This window comes from Pleurodeles waltl, chromosome 9 (assembly GCF_031143425.1).
Source record: "Pleurodeles waltl isolate 20211129_DDA chromosome 9, aPleWal1.hap1.20221129, whole genome shotgun sequence".
Lineage (NCBI taxonomy): Eukaryota > Metazoa > Chordata > Amphibia > Caudata > Salamandridae > Pleurodeles > Pleurodeles waltl.
The window spans coordinates 1,056,840,131-1,056,864,197 of record NC_090448.1 but is presented as its reverse complement, the minus strand read 5'-3'; the positions used below and the strand labels follow the sequence as shown (position 1 = coordinate 1,056,864,197).

Below are 24,067 nucleotides of genomic sequence, written 5' to 3'. Positions count from 1 at the left end.
GGGCCTGCCTTATGGGGTGGCTTATATGTAATGAAAGGGGCATTAGAGTCTTGGCAAGGAGTTTTAAATGCCAAGTCAACTTGGCAGTTTAGCACTGCCTTCAGGCTTCAATGCAGGCCTGGGACATATCTTAAGGTGCTTCCTAAGTGGATGGCACAAGCAGTGCTGCAGGCCCACTAGTAGCATTTAATTTACAGCCCAGGGTACATGTACTGCACTCTACTAGGGACTTGTAAGAACATTAAATATGTCAACTAGGTATATACTAATCAAACAAAGTTTTAGAAAGAGAGCACTTTAGCACTGGTTAACAGTGGTAAAGTGCACATAGTCATAGTGTAGTGTATGATTAAGTCTCATTTAAAGTTGGTTGAAAGACAAGGTAATACTAGACCAACAGGTGCTGCTATGATAAAGGAGTTGCAGTGGGTGATAACAGCTATAACCATGTGCTTTTAATGACAATTAGGCAGAATTATGATGTCCTTCAAGGCACATTTTTAAAACCCTTATATGATGATGGTTCTTGTCACCTATTTTTTTTATTTGCTGTGTTTGTGTCCAGAACTGATCCAGAATCTGCAGCCAAAGTCTCAAGACTTTCAAGCAAAATGTTATGGTCCACTGAGTAAGTAGCTGCCCAGAGTCAAGAAATGTTATGATAAAATTCTTAGCATTATCCAAAGACAGCAAAGATCTTTTTTTGGCCAGAGATAATGTTATGCAGGATGTAGTTTAGCTTCCCACACTCTTGACCAGTATGTGGAACTGTGCATGATGTTTGCTCTTTAAAATAGTGTTTAAGGTCTTGATGTTTGTGTCACGATAATAACGCAGTCAGATGGCAATCATTCCCTGAAGCCCTTCATTTATTAGCTTTAAATCCATATTCATCAACTCAGCAAAAGGTGTAAATGCAAATAATAATCTGAATGTTGTAGAGCGAAGCATCTGGTAAAAAAAAAGCAGGCGTGTATAGGGCTTTGGCCACAGCTTAAAAGGTAGACCCTTAGGAGCTTTTGCACAGAGCACAGCAACAGTCAGTGATTGAACATACGTGAAATCGAGCATCTCGACCAGGTAATGATTTTCTTTTGGACTACTCACATATTATAACTATTACAAACAACTATGATTATGCAAGCTTGATTTCTTATTTTAAATGTTATTTGTGCACAAGTATTTTTTTTTAAAAACAGAACTTTATATGTGAAAGGTATCTTTGTACAACACATTTCTGAACAGACCATTCAAAACACTTGTATTAGTGATTTTATCACTCATTATGATTTGATGAATACATTTTGTGAAAAAAATGATACGATACATAATTACTCACCAACGTTTGCATGGCCTGACAGATGTAAAAGCCACAAATTTCACTGACTGACCAATAAAAAATATCACATTTCGCAGCACTTGTTTTCCCCAAATAATCTGAGGCCAGATTTGGAATCAAAAGCAGCATGAGCAAATGTTGGCCGCCCAGCTCTCATTCTGCACATAGCAAGCAAGGGTAGTGAGTGAGCCTTAGCTCTAGATGGGGGATTGGAAGGTGTTCTCCACACCAACACATATTTAAAAAGATGCCAGTATGGTGCAGTTTACAACACATTTTTCATTATAGATCAGTGGTTCCCAACCTGTGCTATGGGACCCCTGGGGGTCCGGGAAGCCTCCTCAGGAGGTCCATGATTGCTTAGAAAATTAAATAATATTAACAGATTATGCCCCAGCTTTCAGTAATGGCTCAGTGGGGGGGTCCCCGGATTCTAATAAAGATTCAGTGAGGGTCCCGGGGCTCCAGTAATGATAAAGCAGGGGTCCACAGAAGTCACAAGTTTGGGAACCACTGTTATAGATCATTCTGCAGTCACTGCATGGATGGATGGAGATTGAAGACATGACTGCATAGCTCAATGAATGAATAGTTGGATGGGCCATGAGTGGAGGATTAATTATTTCAAGAATGGATGACAAAGATAATTTTTTGTAGCAATGTTTAAAGGGTTGGTGCTCTGGTTTTCCTTTTAGATTCTATGTTAAACCATCACCTTCCCCAGACACTACCGCCACCTATCCTTGTAAAATATGCATAGCCCAGATGTATTTAACACAGATTTAGCACCTTAAAGAACTAAACATAAAGCATCAAGCAATGATATAAAATAACAGAGAGGAAGACAAATCCATGTAGAGGCTGAATTGCACAACCGAAAACAGGAAACATTGCATCAATCCTGTCTTCCACTTGGCCATATTGTCTGGGCAATTGCCATGTCCACCGTGCCTCCTTTTACTCCAGCATCACAAGAGCACCTTTAAATACATCAGTTCAGGCGTGGGCTGCACAAACACAAAGGCCTGTAATGAATCTCCATCTATAGTGTACACCCTATGTCACATATAAAGAGCAAAAGACAACTGTCTTCCCTCTTGGATCTCTCTAGTAGCTTCGTTCTCAGTGCAGTAGTGGAGGAGCATGAATGTCTCTGAGTTAATAATTAGCATCAATTTAACACATGGCACTAAATTTAATGATTTAACCTAATTTACTAAACTGAAATGCTTTGCAACGGTCACATTTTAAATCAATACACTCTTTTGAATATTGGAGGGCCATTTTTTGTAAATTGGACTCTCTGAGCCTAGCAACAACTGACCCTGCACCCCACCCCTTCTCTCTGAAAGGTAGCACTGCTCTTGACCAGCCTGAAAGAGATAAAAAAAACAGCTTAATGCAACAACAAATGGTTTTGAAATGCGTGCTGTCTGACTGGTCACACTTTAAAGCCATGTGGCATATTTAAGAGCCCCTAGCTCCTCCTGCACCACATTTGCGTAATTTTTTTTATGCTAATGTGGCTCAAGGAGGCCAAAATGACCACGCCATATTTACAAAGTGGCGCAATGCATGCATTGCGCCACTTTGTATCCCCTTGCGCCACATTATGCCTACACCAGGCATAATGTATGCAATGGGGGACATTCCCTGTTTAGGGAGGGCAAACAAATGGCACAAAGAAATCTAAGACATTTATTTGCGTCATCTTTTTTCAGCATTTTTGACGTCTGCACAGAGCAGGAGTTAAAATGAGGCTCTATTGTTTTCAATGGGATTCTAGGTACATTGGAGGATTAGCGTAATTTTTTTTTACGCTAATCCCGCAAAGCACCAAACTAGCAGCAAAAATGTTGACGCTAGTTCCCTAGCTACCGTCATGGTGCACCGTATGTTAAATACAGCGCACACATGGTGGCGTTAGGGGGCGCTAAGGGACGCACAGAAAGTGGTGCTGAATTGGGTGCAGCACCACTTTTCTTAAATATGCCCCCATGTGTGACGCGTAGTTTATTTGTAAAGCTCAGAAGCACTCACTCCAGGCAGGAAACGCAGCTGGCTTGACACCCAGCAACAAAACCAGCCGCTACTAGCAGTAAAACTGCCCATCAGCCTGTAAACCCACCAGGAATATGCCTAGTGTGGCCAGTCTGGGCCTGACCATTAAAGGATGACAGGAGTTACATAGGCATTGGTGCAATCTGTTTAATCTGCCATCAAGTCTCATTTAGGGTCGGTTGTTGGACTAGGTGAGCGTAGACATCTGCCCAGGTCTACACCAGCAGTGGGGTGCCAGACTGCCACTGTAAAGAATGCCAGGGCAGGGTTAGAATTATGAGAATTATGTTTTTTAATGTTGATTACTACCTTTTATTTTTGCCCAAAACAGCTCAACACTCTTGGCCATCGTTGGTTCATTTCTATAGATAAGCATTCTAAGAAGGAAAACAGCATTCAAGGCATTTGTACGTAAGAAGTGGACATTTTGAAGCCAAAGACTCCTATTTCCAAGACTGCTACCTTCCCCAGTTGAGCCACCAAAATCTTAAAATTATGAAGCCATGTGAAATTCAAGATATGGAACCAGAGTACCCCGGATTTAATGTGGCATTGCAAAAATATTGTAGCCAAAATATTGACTACTAAAATATCTTCACATTACGTATATTTTGATAAGTAAAGGTATACATAACTCCAAGCACATAAACCTTGACTATAGATATACACATATTTATTTACCTTGACGATATTTTGTTAATCAGTATTTTCCATACATTATATTTGTAGCACAATGTTATTATCGTCGACATGTGGTCATACAACAGAAATTCACTCCTGTGTGTTCTGCACCACTACATGACTGGCTCCATGAAGAGCTGCTAGAGAACTTCCTGTATTAACAGTATTCCTTATTCAGGCAATGTGACAGGTCAAGGATGCACAGCAACCTCAAGTAGTATGAACCATCATCTTCCCACCCCACATGAAATTTGTGCAATCAAGAGAAGGACCTACAATGGAGGCAGTTCCTATACATTGAATGTACAGGCTATATAAGAGGACACATCCCCACGTCACTGAGTAGGTGACACACTTGAATCACTACCTTTGCCATAGTTTTATTCACCAACTGAGTGGGCAAATGTAGGGGCAAGTTGAGAAGGTTCATATACTGTAATAGTTGCCATTTTTGCAGTTGAGGTTCACACTTGGAAACATAATGACATTTATTAACAGAAGAAATGTTACACTTCAACGAGTTATGTAAACATTCTAAGCATTCGTGCAAAACTGGACATTAAATTTAATTGTGTTCCTGAAAATGGTCTCCGACAGTGAATACTTGTGAGGCAAAATCTCAATGCAGAAGGTACACCAATGAGTTTATATCAGCAGATCCTGATATGGCTCTGGAAAAAGACATTCACCTTTTAGGCAACATCCAAACCGAACTGATGCACCCTGGGTACAATGTATATTAAGCAGCAGGAAACTAAGGGCAAGATTTACCTAGGCTTTGCACTGGTGAAATGCCACAAAAAGTTATGCATACCGATGCAAAGTCCTAAAATGGAATTTGCTTACCTGCGCAAATGTTAATTTGCACTGGAAATTAGCTCTAACAATGCAAAGTAGGGCTTTGCAGTATTTTGCACTACTCTGCATCAAGTAGGTGCCCCAAGAGTGGTACATGGGCGTTGGCAGGCAACCACCCAAGGCTTTTGACACAAAGCTGTTTGTACTAGAAAAGGTAGGCCGGGCTTTGCACCAAAAATATATGCCTCCTCGAAGCAGGCATAATGTTTAAGAAGAGTTTGCGTTTCTCAAAACTTTTCTAACTTTGCAAGTGTGCAGTAATGTACAGCACACTTGCACAGTTATAAACATTTTAAACTATGACCAAGGATAACACTTTGTACAAGAAGGATGTCCTTCTAGCACAAGACCCGTTCTAGACAACACACACACACCCTTGCACTTTTATGCAAGAGTTAGCCCTAAGTGCAACTAGCCTAAAATGCCCCAGAGTGGGGAATGGCAGCAACAGCTTAGTAGATTTAACTCTGTCCTCCTCCCTCCCCTTCACACAAACAAAAATTTTGATTTAACATACATATACCATAAAGTACAATAATATAAACTCCCAAAATGTTATGGATTAAAGTATCAAAATTAAGTTGCTAGGTGAATTTGTGTAATTGTTAGCATTGGAATTTAAATTAAAATGCATTTTTTTTTAAATATATATTTAAAACAACCACAAACATTAATAACAATTCATAAATATTTCATGTATTTATTATATATATATATATATATATATATATATATATATATATATATATATATATATATATATATTCACACTCTCCTTCTGAGTTACAACAAAGGGTAGGGCACTCCACAGTTACTTTAGACAACATTTATTGACATGCGAAGGAAGGTGTTTTGGTGTTGATGCCTTTGTCAACCTTGCGGTCGCCATTTTGGATTCACTTTATATACCACATGATCAACTTCGTAAATCAAATTACTTTTAAATGTCATACAATTTTGAATATGCTGACCAACTTACACAATTGCTTCTACTTTCCGAGTAAATATTGATATTGTTATACATTTTCAAATGTGTTGGATCACACTCGTTAATCAATTACTGCTACTCTCTTTCATTACATTTATGTTGATTTGTATTTTTGAATGTGTTCAATCGCACTCCTGCCAAGAGCACATAACGATATAGTCAGGTTCTTACAAATAAGATAAGATACAAGTACATTCCACAACACTATTGAGTAATCAATTGCAATATAAGTTCTGAATACATTTATCGATCTATTCCATCAGAGGCTCATAATCCATATACACATAAACATAACAATTTCATCATAATAGCGACAACAAAATATTACCGTATTAGTATATATACACTATTAATCACCCAATGTCATTAACTGAATTTATATTCATTTATAATTGTCTATCATTCTAAATACCTCATAATCAGACCTTTATCAAATAATCATTTATGCACAAATAATTAAACCAGCCGATTAATTGTATTGATAAATGTTAAACCAGCTGATTCCTCATTAGTAATTATAGTCATTACTTCTTATTGTAACTGTATTGATAAGACTTCATTACTTTTCAATACATTGGGCTCCTTAGTGTCCAACTTGATTATGTAAGCTTATCCTGGAAAGCTTTCAAAGTCTATATCAGGGGGATATGCATGAGCTTGCAAGCGGGGTTGTATGTGCCATACAAACACAACTGTAGGGAAAAGAAAGTACCATTAAGGGCCTGGAGGCACAATACACAATTTCTCGGAAACAACAACTCTTGGCAGAGATACAGGAACAGATCATGTTGCATAAGACCATGGCAAAGGGTGAGGAGCGTCATCTTTCCAAACAGTATGTCGCAAGGGTGGCAGGCCAGGGAAACATCTAGCACATAAGCTAAAATGACCTGGTGCATCTGCATACATCACTGTAATATCCACTCCTGAGAGCTCTGAAGTATATGACACCAGAGCCATTCTAGCCGCTTTCACTAGCTACTATATGCAATTATATAGTTGACACAGCTCTGCTTCAGAAATGGAGATTGGGCATTAATTAGAGGATAAAGCCCTGGCATGGCTGTGTGATGGCCAAAGGGAATATTTGTCACAACCATTAACTGTGGAGGTGGTACAGGATGCTATCCGTGACCTGCCGAATGGCAAAGCCCCAGGCAATGATGGCCTAACCAGAACATTACATAAGGACTTTGCAGATGTGTTGGTGCCACATCTGCTTGAGATAAATAGAGGGGTGCATGACACGGGGCACTTACCCCCTTCACTTCTCATCACCCTTATGAAACCAGAGAAATCACTGCATAAGTGTGAGTCTTGTAAATTGCTGTCACTAATCAATATAGATGCCAAGATTCTGGCCAAAATATTAGCAACTCGTCAACAGCCCTTACCGACCACAGTGGTGTTGCTGGACCAATTCGGTTTCATAACCCGGCATTCTACAGCCCACAACTTGCATGCAGGCTGCAGCGGTGCTGCTCATGTTTGCGATACTTAGACACATGGGTATGCCCCAGATGTTCTTGCAGTGGACACAGTTAATATACACTGGCCCAGTAGCCCGGATAATAATCAATGGGCAAACATCTATGCTAATAGCTATTGCCAGAGGCACAAGACAGGGGTGCCCCTTTTCCCCCATCCTATTTGCTTTGGCCTTCGAGTCATTGGCATACATCATTAGGCAAAGGTACTTGGGGCAGCCGCTGTCAACATCTGGCCATATCCCAATACACAGACAATATGGTGCTTTATATCCAAGAACCCTAGCACTATTTAGCAACAGTGATCAGGGAATACATACGCTATGAGTATTGTTCTAGTCCAAGCATCAACTGGGAGAAGTCCACCATACTGTCACTTACTACCAGTACAGTACCCCACCAATTAGACTGGCCACTTGAGTGGAGCGCAGATCCAATCAAATATTTGGTCATCTGGATACAAAGGGATCAGGAGGTCATCTTGGGATATAACTAAGGCACAGCGCTGACGTGGTTAGAAGATCAGATCTCCAGATAGGTACAGCTGCCGCTCTCATTGACAGACAGAGTGGCACTGCTAAAAATGATAGAGCTACCCTGATTTCTTTATCTTTTTGTCAATATCCCTATACCACTGACTTCAAGGATAGGATGGAGCACACTCATTCTGACATATGACCAAGGGAGGTTCGAGGAACTTGACTTTCAGTTATACTACCTATGTGCCCAAGCGTAGTAGGCACATTATTGGCTACATCCACGGGTACATAGGTTACACCTAGCGGTTGAAGGTGACGTTGCTTACCCAGTTCCCCTTAGGGCTATACTGCCCTAAGAAAGAATCGCACAACAAAGGAGGGATAAATACAGTAAAATGCACAACAGTAGCATGGCACCTCCTGGGACTCCGTGCGGGTAAGCGCCCACTGTTTACCCCGGTGCACCCTCTGCAGTTCCATCTAAGTCTCTCAGTCACACATGAAAAGCGTGCACTGAAAAGCTAGGCCTCCACTCTATGGAGGATGTCTTTCCAGCGTGTCTTTTCGTTAAGATGATGGATCTCACATGAACCCAACCGCCTTCCACACTAGTGAATTTTATATACCTTGGTCTCCACTCCGCTATGAAAGGTTGGTATCCAGCCTTCCCGGCAGAACTGCCCACGCTTAATGCACTGCAATTTATACTCACTGAAGAAACTGGTAACGCATTTGTACAATATCTCATTATGAGACAAACCAGACACTGAACCTCTGGCAATGCAGAAATGGAATGTAGACTTGGGAAAACTCCTGAACCCTGGGATTGGAAATACTGCTGTACACTTACAGGCACACTTGCACCCTTAGAATTATTCATTCCAAGTATCTTAAGCAAATGTATTACACTCCACAACAATTATTTAGGTATGGGTTATGTGCTGTTGCAGGACAGAGGGTGCAGATTTTATGCACATGGCCTGGTATTGTAGGAAAATACATGATTTTTGGGTACAGGTGATGCAAGCTCTTACTGAAATGATGATGGAACAGGTGCTATGCTTGCCTATTATGTGCCTCTTTGGCCTGGTAAGGGATCTGCAGCAGAATAACTGTAAACTAATGGCGACTACATTACTGTTGGCAAAGTGGAGAGAAGCAATACATTTGGGGCATTGGGGGGCGAACTACTCCGAAGATTGAAACATGGTTGAAAGACATGCGTTACTGTCGGGAGCAACTGGATCTATATGCCAAGGAGCTCCCACAATCCTCAAAGCCCAAGGACAAATAGGACCCCTTACAACATATTTGCTGTCCATACATGAGGTGCGGGGGAAGATGACACTGAAGAACTGGAGTGAAAGACCCCTGCTGTCTCCTGTGTCAACATCAATATAGACCCCACCAGAATCTCCTGATCTATGCGAGAAGAGTGATGTTGATAATACTGGATGTTTGTAATACCGTGGTGTACACTGTTGTAATGTTGTGTAAAACCCAATACATTTTTTTTTAAAGAGTTTGGAAGATAGGGTGTCCTATCACAAATGTGATGCAGTACCCTGCCCAGCCAAACTCTTGATCCGTCCCCCTCGATTAGAGCCAGGTGAACCATAAGTAGTCTTCTGACGGAGGCCCTGTTGGTTCACGGAATACTTCCTGACATCCTGAAAGCCTATGGACTAAGGGCAGACAGAGGTAGGACTTTACACTGCCCGGCATTTTTACTGTGGACTGTGTTAAGTTATTTTTATTCCTGTTCATCATTTCAGGAAGAGCAGTAAGAGACAGGAAAAGAAGGGGGCAAAAGCCCCATGGTGTGTGCATCCGTTTTATTTTTGTTTTTCAAAAACAAACTCCTGCTTTGGAAGTTTGCTTTTGAAAAGCAAAAAACATTTTTTGAAAAGTTTGGCAGATGGCCATCATGACTGATGGTACTGTCCATCAACTGTTTTCAACATTAAAAGGAACCACCAGGTCAATATAGAGATTTGTCGGCAGGACTGACAGGCACTGGTAAATTTGGCAGGCGGTGGTCCCTCAAGATGGTGGTGATATTGTCTTTTACTCTCCCGATGGAGTAAACTCCATCAACCAAAATGTAAATCAGGCCCATATTTTCTGTCAATGTAGAATCTTACCCTCAGTACCATTGGACAACTCTAAATTTGGTGGTGGAGGTACCTCGAACGGAGGACAGTCCTAATGAAGTAAACGCCATCCACAAAACTTTAAATCAGGCTTATAGTCTGACATCATCTTATTTAATAATAAAGCTGTTCTGAGGTCACAGATATTGCATTTGTTGTATGAATTATGGTCTGCATGGTGTTGTGTGAGCTATAGATGATGGAGCTAACTATAACTGGAAATTTTTAGGGGGGGTTTAGCTTCTTCTTTTTTGGATCCATAACTGCTCTTTAACTGTGTTTTTAAAGATAATTTTGTAAATGTTAACTAAGAGCTAACCCTATCTTTATAGCAAGTGTATTTTTTTAGATGAATGTTAAAAGTGTTTCACTTGTGTTTATGAGGACATATATGTAGTGCTTGTGCTGGTGGCATAGTGGTGAATTAATGTCTCTGTATCATGTTGCATGATGCACTTCATTCTGCATGCTTTCTAACTGTGTGCAGAGGTGTCTGACTGTGGGGCCTGAACACATGACAGGCCCTGTGGAAACCAATTTGTGCATGTAGCTTTCACTAATGCACAACAGGCAACCAACCTGTAATGCAGCCAACTGCAGGCTGTACACAAAGTATGCAAGATAAACACAATTCTGGAATCCCAGTTCAACTACCTTACTGGTGCAACTCAAGGCTTTATTCTGCCCCTCCCCCCTCCATTCTTTACCCCCCTCTGTCAGATCAACATGAAACTTTGACACAGATTTAAGAGGGCCTAGCGCTTCATTGCACCACATTAGCATCATTTTATTATGCTAATGTGGCCCAACGAGGCTAAAATTGCACACCATATTTAGAATGTGGTGCAATGCATGTATTGCATCACTTTGTAACTCCTTGTGCCACATTATGCCTGAGCCAGGCATAATGTATCTAAGGGGGGCATTCCCCCATTAGGGGGAATTCAAAAATAGCCTAGTGGAATCTAAGAGATTCCACTGTGTCATATTTTGCAGCTACTTTGATCCTAATCCTGCAAAGCTCCAAACTAGCGTAAACATGTTGATGCTAGTTCCCTAACTACTGCCATGGTGCGCCATATCTTAAATACAACGCACACATGGTGGCGTTATGGGGGCGCTAAGGGGCATAAGAAACGTAGTCCTGCTGTGGATGCAGCGCCACTGTTCTTAAATCAGGCCCTTTGTATTTTTTATTACTGGGTCTAACTAGGAAAACCAGCAGAAATCTGATGAATTTTGTGAAGGTTTGTCAAAGTATGACAAGCTAAATATCCAGCCGGGATAAATATGTATTTAATTATCTAAGCAAAAAACTAAATGTTTTACTGAAAAATAATTTCTTTTATTCCGAATAGATAAATTAAATCCAGAAGTCTGAATGTCGCCTGTACATAACCATATCACATGTAAAACACAAAACAAAAACTAAACAAGGACACCGTGGTACATAAAAATAAAACTGCTAAACAATCTAGTGGTAAGCATGTATATTTCCAGGTAGTGACTGTTGTAGGAGGGACATATCTTATATAGTGAAAACCATAGTTCACAAAGATAAAAGTTCAATCCATTCCACAAGTTGTTCAATCTTATTCAAAATTCCAAGAGCCACTCCTTCATATGATGTAGTCGACGCGTTTCGGCCTTATCACATACGGCCTCCTCAGGACAAAAAGCAACAGTGCCTCGGTGAGAATCACGAAGAAATGCCTAAGCGAAATAGCGAAGAAATCGCAGCTATAGCGTCCGAGTTCTAACTACTCGGCTTCATTACGGCTCAAATCGCGTAAAGTAAAGACGCGAAGGCAGCATCTGTGTTGACGGTTTGTCAAAGTATGGCAACTTTTTCTGCAAAAAAAAATTATTTTGCCACCTCCTTCTTTAAGCATGACCTCTTGACAGATCTGCCTGAAACTCAACATGTCAGAAGACAGTGAAAAGTGTCAAATATAATGCAAATCAGGCAGTGCTCTACTCCACAACATTCTGCATTCCACACAGTCCCAATTAAGGTCAACCCACAAGCAGCAGCATGCCTAATCAAGGGCCTGACATAATTTGACCACACCACTCCCACAACTATACTGGCTGACATTGCAAGTCCACAACATCTTCAAAACCAGCTGTATCATTTACATAATAGGTATAACAGGGACCCCTGTCTATCTGGATGTCAAGCTCAACAACTCTGGGGGCTCTCCACACACTCACACCAAGGACAAGATCAGACTGGAGAGGAAGAATTGCAAATAAGAAAAAACAAGGCGATAGGCCCTTTCCAACTATTCACCCTGAATCTAAAACAACATCTCTGTACCCATCAGGACTGTCCCAAGCCTGTTCTGACTTAGGAGAGAGCTGAAGACATACCTCTTTACAGAACACTACATCATGATGCAGTACCAGTCCACTTTAACTATTTGAAAGCAGCTGCCCTTCCAATTACAAATTATGTCTTTGCCTTGGGACCTGGCCAGCCCTACAATGCCTTTCAGCTAAGCTTGTGTTAAATAGTTGTATGTGATTCCATAGAAAACATATTTTGTGGAATACTATCACTGTGAAACTACTTCATATATTTTGTTTAATGGAAATTACTTTTCATAGAAACAAATCCATAGAATCCTTTTTTTTCAAAGTTAGCTTTGAATGCCTATTTTTCAAGTTGTAAATGCAATCGTTGCAGGTCTTACTTTCATAAACATTTTTGGTTGGAGGTATTTTTTTCACTGCTTTACTTTAGGGGCGTTACTTCAGGTTTACGTATTTTATATAGTCAAACAATTACTATGTATGCTTGTCATTTTTGATTCCTCGCCAACCCTAAATATTATGCATCCCTGACTCCATCCCAACCCCTGAACACTATCCATCCTTGCCCCCCCAACAACTCCTCACCACACTTACACTACTCACACATCTGGCCCTTAAACTCCACCCATCCCCATCCCTAACCATAAAACCCTTTCTACCCCAACCTCTGCTCATCCCTCACTCTAAAAAACCCTGAAAAGTCCTAAGCTCCACCAATCCCTGAAGCCCTAAACTCCACGTAACCCTGGACCCTAAAAGCCATTTTAACCCCTATATTTCAACACATTCCTGAACCCTAAAAGCACTAACTACCCTCCAAACTCTACCCATTTCTGAACTCTAAAAACTCCTTTTGATGCTTAAGCCCATCCATTGGAAAAACATTAAAACCCCTTGTTACTCCTAAACTCTACCCATTCCTGAACCCTAAACATCTTTCTGAGCAGAACCTCTGCCTATCATTGACTCCTTACTCCCTCCATCACCCCTAAATTGTGAACCCTAAAAAAACCTCAAACTCCTACACTAGATTCATCCCTGAACCCTAAAAACCCCTCCCACCCCTAAACGTCACTTATCGGTGAAACTTAAATACCCCTCACCACCATAAACTCTACTCATTCCTGATTTCAAATGCCCTTACTGCCCCTATCGTCTACCCATCCTTTAACCCTAAGAACCCCTTTGTACGCTGAAACTCTCCCTTGTTGCTGGAATGGGAATATACCTTAAAAAGCAAAAGACAAGGGGTGTCTGGCAAAACAGGAAACAGTTCCTTTAATTAAACATTACAGCCAGGAGAGCAGTTACAGAACCGGGGTCTGTGGACTGTCTCTCGTACATCGAATTGCAGCAAGTTTTATACATTTCTCTGGGTGCAATAAAACCATAAAAATGTGAACAGTAGTCACAGAGTCATAGATACAATTCCAGATAGGGAATACAGGTGGCCCTCGACCTGACATGGATACAATGTGGGCCAGTAAGTACGCGTCCAGATGTATGGCCAGAGGGGCACGTGTTCACTGCATGTGCTGTGTGTGCTGTATCATGATTGGCCAAGTGTACCTAACTACATGTGGCATCTAACTCTATGGTATTTTTGGAAATACATGCATCCCTCTGGTCATGTGTGCTTTATTGTGGCCAATCTCCGGGGGGTATTGTAGTGTTGCTGTCTATCTGTGGAATCTGATGTAAGTTTTCTCATTTGTGCGTTTGGCTGCCAGCTAAGTATTACCCCACTTGTGAACTGTTAGTCATTACCCTACAGGCCTGGGTCTCAGAGCCTGCCTGACCACGTACCTATGTATTGGGGTTGACAGAGAGTTCATCCTGGGGAAATCTAACAGTGGTGATACAACTTTGTTTGTGTATGAAAATGTATTGTTCGTGTATAGAAATGTCCTATTGTTGTGCACATCATCATTGGGCAATACAATATCAATACCCTGATGTTTGAAAACCCCTCATCATCTATAAATATCAACCATCCATGAATCCGAGAACCCATCAATGTCCCTAATTGCCACCAAGGTTAATGTAATGTTGAATGTTTCATAAAAATATTTTTCTTTAACATGTGTCCTTTAATTCTCAAGTCTTTGCATTTGCTTAAAATTGTCTCTCCTTAAAATTGGTTTTATATAATTTAGTTTCTGCTAATGTGATTTATCTGTTTTAGTTTTTTCCATTAATTCATGTACATCATTGTTAGCCGTCCACATGCATCATTGTTGAATAAATACCACATAAATGCATAGGGATCAGTGAAATGGCACCAAAGTTATAAGCAAATCAAATATTTTTGATCTCCCCTTTTGACTATGAACCTTCTTATCAGCTCTCAATTAAACCTGAAATCTTGGAACTGGCTTAAACGAGCTATTAAACTGTGCCAGTGTTATCATCATATAAACACTTATTTGTCGGCCCTTTTAACTGTGACCCCCATAACAGATTTGCATGGAACTCAAAGTATCAAGAGTAAACATGCAAACTGTCTGCATACAGATTTGTGAAACTGTGCCAATTATTAGCAAATCAAATATTTAGTGACCTCCCCCCCTTTAGCATTGCCCCTTCATGTTGGATCTGCCAGAAATCTAAGGTTCCTGCTTTTGTCTTAACCTGCTAACACTTCCATGCCTTGCAATGCAAAGCCTCTAACGCCAGTGGCAGCTCAAGAGGCCTGGCTTGCCATATAATTTTATAAATTGGAATGATCAACATCACACTTCATACTCCACACTAATCTGCAATTCACTATTTTTCTTAAATAAACTGTTACAAAACATGAGTTTAAAAAAATGAAAGTCATTGGGATTGTTTCCTATTTCTCTTCTTTACTCCTTAGACTTGATTGTAAGAGTTTACTTTAAAACAAAGCTGGAAGCATGGTAAATCGCTTTAATAGTTTGATGAAGCATTTAGTGGTGCCTATTGAAATCAAATTCATACATTCTCCTGTCCCTTTTGAGGTTTGTGTCTATCTTTAACAATGATATATATATATATATATATATATATATATATATATATATATATATATATATATATATGTATTTATTCACTGAAAGAAACAAAGGTTACATGGACGTTATAGTTAGGTTCTGAATTTACTCATACAATACCGTAGAAATTCAGCATTTATAGGTACCTCAGCTAACTATAACTGGCGCTCCCATAATGTACTGCTTATGACTCACATATTACATCACTCATGACATGGTCACTGATGACATCTCATAAAACATTTGCCCCTCCGGGGTGGTCCCTGGGGCGTGGGGGGCACGCGACCCCTCCCGCTTTAATTTCAAGATCACCCCGGGGAGGTGGTGGTCTCCAGGGCAGCGGGAGTGGGCCAGGAGGCCTCCCTATCTCACACATTACAATAATGCCCTGGGGAGGTGGTGGTCCCCAGGGCAGTGGGAGGGCCACAGGCCCCCCACACTAAAAAAAAGCACACAGAAGGTGGTGGTCCCCGAGGCAGCGGGGGTGGCCACAGGGCTCTCCGCTTTAATTACAAGTTCGCCCAGGGGAGGTGGTCGTCCCTGGGGCAGTAGGAGGGGGCCAGAAGGCCCCTCCCACATATTACAATAATGCACTGGGGAGGTGTTTGTCCCCAGGGCAGCGGGTGGCCAGAGGCCCCCCACATAAAGTAAAAGAGCCTGGGGTCTTGGTGGGCCCTGGGGCAGCGGGAGGGGGCCAGGAGCCCCCTCCCCAGCTTTTTTTTTTAAATGCCCCCAAGACTTGGCCCACCCAAGGGCATTAGACTAACGAAGCTTGGTTAGTTGTTTTGTGATTTTACGAGTGGATTTGTGGATGCACTGCGCCTCCCCTTTTAAAATCAACCAAAAAATGTTTTTTAGCCCAGGGGTGGTCCCTGTGGGACCCCAGCACCAGAGCTAAGGGGTCACGGTCTTCGTTCCCTGGCCCCTTTTGTTTTTTTGGGGACTCGGCTGTAGCCGAGTCCCAAGATGGCTGACAACACTTCAACAGCTTCTGTTGTTGAAGTTTTATCAGCCAGTCAGATCTCAGCACCAGATAGTTAGGGGTAGTGAATCCTTCGCGTCCCTAGATATACAAATTTGGTTTCCTCTTAACTAATGAACTGAATTGCACCAAGACACTTTGTTTCCGAACTGCGTTGAGTTCACAGGATGGCCATTACACATTTTTGCTTCAGCAATGATTTTGTGACTGAGAGTCATCATTGATGTCCTTGGCGAGAAGTGATGATTCGCCTGTCTGGATTGATTATTTTGATACGGGGGGTCACAACCTCGTCTCGGTCTGCTGTGCTGGTGGCGAAGGACACCGACTGTTTCTTGAATATTTATATATATGTATATATATTTGTCCAACAATTTAAGAAATCCCAAGTGAGAGTTTTGCTTTACCTAAAGAAACTAGACTACATTGACCCTACTAGTAAAAGAGATCAATGTTTTGCAAAAGACAAAGGGCCTGATTACGAGTCTGGTGGTCTCAAGACCGCCAGACTCATGGTGGTGGTCAGACTGCCGCAGCTGTGGCAGTACGGCTGTCACATTACAACCCTGACAGTCTGACAGCCAGGGAACCACCATCTCCGCCAGGATCTCTGATCTTGACGGAATGATGGCGGTCTTGGTTGTGATCAGCCAGGGTGGCGCTGATGTCAGCAACTCCCTGCTGATTACAACCTTGTTCTCTGCCAGCCTTTTCATGGCAGTCTGACCACCATGAAAAGGCTGGCAGGGACCAAGTGCAGGTGGCTACAGCTAGGCCCCCGCTCTGCCCATGGTTTTGGCATGGGACTACAGGGGTCCCCCTGCCCAGCACCCTTGAAATATGCACTGTCTGCTGTGCAGACAGAACGCATTTCAAGTGTGCTGGTGCACCCTGCGTGCAGCAGAATTGCCTCCAGCTCATTTATGGGTCAGGAACACTGCGGTTGCACCTTTCCCACTGGGCTGATGGGCAGAAACCTTGGTTCTCACCTGTCAGCCCAGTGGGAACATTGTAATGGGCCCAGTGCTGAGACCGCCAGCACTCTGGCGTTCTACTTGCCCTGAGTTTGGCGGTCGGATGTTTCTGACCGCCAAACTCTTAATGACCCCCACAGTGACTTTCTATCTGGAGAAGAGCAAGATCCTACTCATTTCAAATCTGTTGAATGAAAACAGAGAATGCTATATCTTTCAGGTGAGCATTCCTAAAGCAGGGAAGTATCAGAAGAAATGGCTCATAAGGGTGAAAGGTACTCACGGAGAGTAGTGAAACCGTTTACTACATATGGGCAGAACATACTGAATTTAACTGTATATGTTATGCAGTGTTCTAGTACCATGTACCATGGGACATTTATACATGGTCAAACTTACTTAGAAATACAGCCTGTGCCAGCCATCCCAAGGTGTGAGGACCTAATTTTGTCTGCAGCATCACAATCAAAAGTATGTCAAATTAACTTACAAATCTTTAATACTTGACCAAGATGGTGAGTTTCACTTCCTACAAGCTTTCCTCATTAGGCTTTATGGGTGTAGGCAGTTTTTTACAGAGTTCTCACCTCACATTCTTCATATGGCCTTTAAAGTTTAAAAAGATACAAACATCAGTTATTTGCAGCACATGTTTCATTTCTGTTTAATTATAAATATACTTCTTGTAATATGTGCCTAAATATAACCTAGTCAAATGTTTCCGAAACAAAATTGCAAAGCAAATGTGTATCTAAAGAATTAAAAACTATGATCCAGATTCCAAATAGAGCAGAACCCTTTGTTCACCACTGTACCTTTTTCACACTTTCCTGGCAATTACAATCATATCTATTCACAGTCCAGACCATCCCCTTTCCTGGGTCTTTCTTAACAAATGTTTCCAATTAGAAAAAATAACTCCTCAAAGCCAGTTCTTCTTATTTCACTTAACAGACAGTCTTCGCCTTTCAAGTTCACATACACTACAGGCGGTTCAAACTTCCTTCATCTCATTTCATGCCCTCCATGGACATTAATCTGTGTATTCCTGTAACATGTTCTGTAGCTGTAGGTTTATGACCTTTACTAAGAATAACATGTTTCATTTATCAACACTGATCCAAACCACACATATACATTCTTCATGAATGAATCATTTTCGGCTGGCTCATTGTTAAAATGGCATAGGATCTATGAACAATAGGGGTGGTGGGAGAATTTGCTGCAGTTGGCTGTGGAATATTATCCATTTGTGGGGAATGCCCTGGTTACTTCCTGGCAGTCTTCATTATCATTAATCCTACTTGTAATCATCACAGTCATTACTTTTGAGATTAACCCACCTCATGTCAAGGGTGCTGACCTGGGAACAGTGCTTCCGCAGCTTTCAGTGGGAAAGTTGTAATGGGGCCGGTGGGGAGACTGCCAGCACCGCAGCGCTCTCCTTGTCTGGAGAATAACATGTTTCATTTATCAACACTGATCCAAACCACACATATACATTCCTCATGAATGAATCATTTTCGGCTGGCTCATTGTTAAAATGGCATAGGATCTATGAACAATAGGGGTGGTGGGAGAATTTGCTGCTGTGGGCTGTGGAATATTATCCATTTGTGGGGAATGCCATGGTTACTTCCTGGCAGTCTTCATTATCATTAGTCCTACTTGTCCTCATCACAGTCATTACTTTTCAGATTAACCCACGTCATGTCAAGGGTGCTGACCCGGGAAAAATGCTGCCGCAGCTTTCAGTGGGAAAGTTGTAAAGGGGCCGATGGGGAGACTGCCAGCACCGCAGCGCTCTCCTTGTCTGGAGCATAACATGTTTCATTTATCAACACTGATCCAAACCACACATATACATTCCTCATGAATGAATCATTTTCGGCTGGCTCATTGTTAAAATGACATAGGATCTATGAACAATAGGGGTGGTGGGAGAATTTGCTGCCGTGGGCTGTGGAATATTATCCATTTGTGGGGAATGCCATGGTTACTTCCTGGCAGTCTTCATTATCCTTAATCCTACTTGTCCTCATCACAGTCATTACTTTTCAGATTAACCCACCCCATGTCAAGGGTGCTGACCCGGGAACAATGCTGCCGCAGCTTTCAGTGGGAAAGTTGTAATGGGTCCGGTGGGGAGACTGCCAGCACCGCAGCGCTCTCCTTGTCTGTAGTTTGGCAGACAGATGTTTCTGTCCGCCAAACTCCTAATGACCCTCTTACACTGATGTAGCAGCACAGGATAAAAATTAAGCCATGCCTATGGCACCAGAAACACAGAATGGTAGTTGTCCTAGCACTTTTGGCTGCAATACACTGGAGTCTGAAATTGGGATTGCAAGGTAGAGATATTCCTCCTCAATAACTCCTCCCTGTCGATATGTAAAAACATCATTCTCAGATCTAATCTCAAATTAGAGATGTCCTATAAAGACTCTATGCTGAGAAGGAATCAGCTGGCATTTTGGATAATTGATGATAAACCAATGTCAAGTTTTACACTTCTGGACAGAACTCAAAAGCTTCAAGCTTCCTTCTTTGTCAGAGCATGAAAAAGCTGATTGTTCAGATAGGATCTTGAAGATGCATAATGGGAAGCAATTGTGCCATCATTTGTGTGAATACCCTTGGAACACTTTGGATGGCATTTTGTAAATGTATTACAAGTCTGTAGCCTCCAGTTATCTTTGGGACCAATGCAATGGTTGACTATATACCTTTCACTCGTTCCAAGTGATGTACTGCTCTGGTAGCTTTCTTTACTATCAACAAATAAATATCTGCTCCCACTGCTTCAGTCTTGATTGGGTTAGAGGGGAAAGGTTTATGAATTATCCTTGTCTCAGGAGGCAAAGCAGAAACCTCCATTTGATATCCATCTCTGACAATCTTCAGAACCAAGTACCTGAGGTGCATTGTCCCAAGGTTGCTCTGCAGTGTCATATGAAGCCTCCAACTGCCCACTTTTAATCATTTGTGGCCTATTTGCATCTTACTGAGCGCAGAATGATTCCCCCTATGGTCAAACTAACTTTTCAAGATCTCCCCTTTCGGTCTCCTAACTTGTGCTTGTGGTGTCTTGGATAATTATTATCAAAATGAAGACCTACTTGATCTTTACCATGCTTGAGGATCCTGGTTGATGATCATGACAATCAGTATTTTTCTCTAGCTTTGCTCCAAACAATTCTACCCCTCAAAGGATAAACAAATGGTCCTATACTTCTGTGCTGTAGTTGTATGCCAGTTACTTAGATAAAAATTCCTTCCATCTTCAATTGTTGTTCCTTCAGCCAATGCAGAGGCTCTCACTAAATTGAAAGACATGTTTGACAAAATTCTGCTTGTCATTCCATTGCTCCTATAGGCAACAAAGACTTGCTTTTAGCACTGTCTTTGAAAAATGTCTTTAAAACTAGAAATCTAGGACTGAGTGGTATACCCTGAGCACCAGCATCAGAATTCGTCAGTGCAGAGTAAGTTGTATTATTTGTCACATCCTTTACGGAAATCTTTCCACCAGTGATTTCCTCCCCATCAGATTGGCCACCAAGAATTCAACTAAAACCAACTCTAGTATATTCTTCTCCACATCGTCAATTGGACAGAGCCTGGAAAAGGATCTGGGAACTTTAATCTGACCTGGATCCCTCCACTCCTGCAAAATAACTTTCTAAACATTCTGGGGTAGTGGAAGGCCCAAAACAGGAGCTAATTTGCACTATCCTAATAATGTTTTCAATTAAGTATCAAGAGAAATCTTCAAAGGAGAAATTCAGATTCCACCACATTTTCCCAGGGATATCAGGTTGCATCTCTTCCTCTATTTATTCTCCAATTTAATCTGCAGGCAGAGTTTCCTAATCTTCTGCCTCTGAATTAGAATCCATTCCTGGATCCTTTACATGTGTGGTTGACATTTGTTTGTGAGTACACAGTTTCCCATATGATCTGTAGGATCTGTAATATACTCCAGATACAGAGAGTACACTCCACACCAGGAGTGGAATCTCTGCACTTGGGGTGGAGATTCTGCGGAGATGCCACCCTGAGTGCGAACGTAAATATACTACTCGTAAATTCCATTTTGAATACCGAAAAGTCGTAAACTTAGACTTTTTGGTCTAAACTTAGACCAAACATCTATGTTTACCTTTGTAAATCAGGCCAAGTGGACCCAGACTGAGTGAGTCTTGAACTCCCAAAAGGCTCCCATCCATTCCTGGACCCTTGGCACTGAAACACATGTTGGCACTACACCTGGGGCAACACTGTGGATTGGACCTTATTTCTCTGCATATGAATTTTCTGATATGTGATATGGATATTGGACTCTATGAAATTGTTTTAATTTTTTTTTAATTAAACTAATAGTTCATAGGAGAAGTTCTCTCCTGAATAGATTTTTTTTTAATTATTAGGTAATTTTCTCTCTTTTTCAAAATGGTCCCACTGTATCTTTTCTCTGTTTTTAATGAGTGTGCTTGAACTTTAGTGAATGGTGTTTTTTAACTTTGTCCATTCCCAGGCCTCAGAGACCAATTTATGTTTATATGTATGTTTGGTATCAAGTGTATTGATTTCTATAGGCAAATAAAATGATTTATACATTTTTCTGTATCGCTTTGTATGATTATATTTTTATGACTTTGGCTTGATTTGTGATACTTATCAGATATAGAGATTCTGCATTGTGGCACTATTTGTGGAGGTGTGTTTTCTATTTCTTTTGTTGCTGTTTATCCCTGTCCTGCTCCTTTATCATTACTTATAGGGTACCCTTTTAAAGATGTTCAGCGTGTTTCCATTCATTGAGGAAGGTGGAAATAGTGATGGATGCATTGAGGATGGTGCTGAGTTTGTTGTTGATCGTCTTTCTTCCGCTATTGAGGATGTGGCAGGTGCAGGAGTCCGTCAGTGTTCCTATGTGTACAGAGTTCATGATGGCTATGATGTTTTGAGTAGTGAGCTGGTCCCAAGTGGTTAACAGGTGGTCAGGGTTTGCCTCAGTGGGAGCGATGAGGCTGAGGATGTCGGTGGCAGTAGGTTTGGGCTTGAATTGTTGTGGAATAAGACTGCCAAGGAATTGCAGAGTTCCTGGGAGAGGGTGATGATTTTTTCAGAGGCTGGTGGGTTGGAGAACTCTCTGACGATGCTGAATATTTCTTTGTTGTTGTTGGCACTGGCCTCAATGTGATTAACAAGGGCACTCATTGCGTCATTTTTAAGAGTTGGTGGTATTTATTGAGCAATGTTGTGTAGGATGCTCGGTCCGTGGTATTCTTGCTGGTGAGCCATCTTCTTTCCAGTTGCTTGTAGCTGTATTTTGGAGTTCTTAGTTCTGTGGTATACTAGGTGGCCTGTTTGTAGGGTCTCTTGGGTCTTGAGGGCTTGATGAGGATGCCTCTGTCAGCGCAATCGGTGATCCTGGCAGAGAAGTTCTTGACAGCTTGTTCTAGGTTGGTTGAGGTGACCGAGTGGGAGGAGTTGAGAGTGTTTGTCCATTGGCTCTCTAATACTTTCTTTGTGCTTTGGTGAAGGGTGCTGGGGGGACCTGTGATGGTGTAGTAGACAATGGCATGGTCTGTCCAGGTGAATTTGTTGACGTGGCTGTACTTGACTCTATCACGCCTGTGAAGATGGGGTTGAGTGTGTGTCTTGAGATGAGCGTCAGTTTGCTGACTAGTTGAATGAGGCCAAGGGTGTTCATCTTTTCGAGGAGCTTGGCGGTGTTGGTGTCGTCAGGGCCATCAAGGTGGAAATTGAGGTCTCCAAGGAACATTTAGTGCTTGGAGTCAATGGCAAGCGGTATGATGAAATCAAGGCTGGCATCAAATAAGCTGGGGCAAGGTCCTGGGGGTCTGTAGGTGGGCATGCCTCTGATGGTAGTTTTGCCATTGTTGTGGAGCTGAAAGTTAAGGTGCTATATGATTGGGGTGGCATCGTTTGAGATGGTGGTGCAATGTAAGGCTTCCTTTTGGATGATGGAGATTCGACTTTTGTGTTTGTTGTTGCGGTCTTGGTGTATTATCTTGTAGCTGTCTAGAGTTACTGAGGCGGTGTTGGGAATAGATGAGGGGTTGAGCTGTGTCCTGGAGAGGGAGCTGATATCAGGGGTTAGGGAGGAGATGGTATCCCAGATCTCAGTGGCATGCTTGCAGAGGGATTGTGCTTTGAGCTTGAGGCAGTGAAGGTGTTCTGGGGTGATCGTGGTCAGGTTGATGTGCAAGAGGGTGCTCTGGTGATCCAGGTTAAGAGGCAGTGCCAGCAGGCAAACGGTTCTACTGTGATCACAGCAAGTTGTGGCAGCAGTAGTCATTGTGGGTTCCAAGGCACAGAGCTCGGAGGTGGCATAGGTTTGAGTGGTGGGGGAACCAGGGTTCCTGGTGCTGGTCGTGGTCCAGGGACAGACTAGAACGGAAGGGCTTACTGCGGCCTCCATTAAGTATGTCTTGGGAGGCGGACAACAAATGGCAGGAAGAGTGGTGTGCGGAGTGCAGCAGAAATCAGAAAACAGAGAAGAAACTGACCAAAGAGATGAAAACAGTAATTTAAAAACAGAGAGTAAAGTGGGACTAAAGAGATATAAAGTTAAAGGCTAACTAGCAGGAGAAACAGGGATAAAGGACTAGATACAGAGTTAAATGGTTGGATACAATGTTACAAGCAAGGATACAAATGTTACAGCAGAAAAGGCTAAGTACAGCGAATGCAACGACAATAACA

At 41.9% G+C, this 24,067-nt stretch overlaps 1 protein-coding gene across 1 annotated transcript in view; it reads left to right on the top strand.

Annotated features, from left to right (window-relative positions):
* Positions 1-958: 958 nt before the first annotated feature.
* Positions 959-24,067, top strand: part of LOC138258775 (galectin-3-like) — a 195,173-nt gene continuing 172,064 nt past the window's right edge. Inside the window, exon 1 of the mRNA XM_069206021.1 lies at positions 959-1,080. The gene's annotated coding sequence lies outside the window, so the exon portion shown is untranslated. The remainder of the gene's footprint in view (positions 1,081-24,067) is intronic.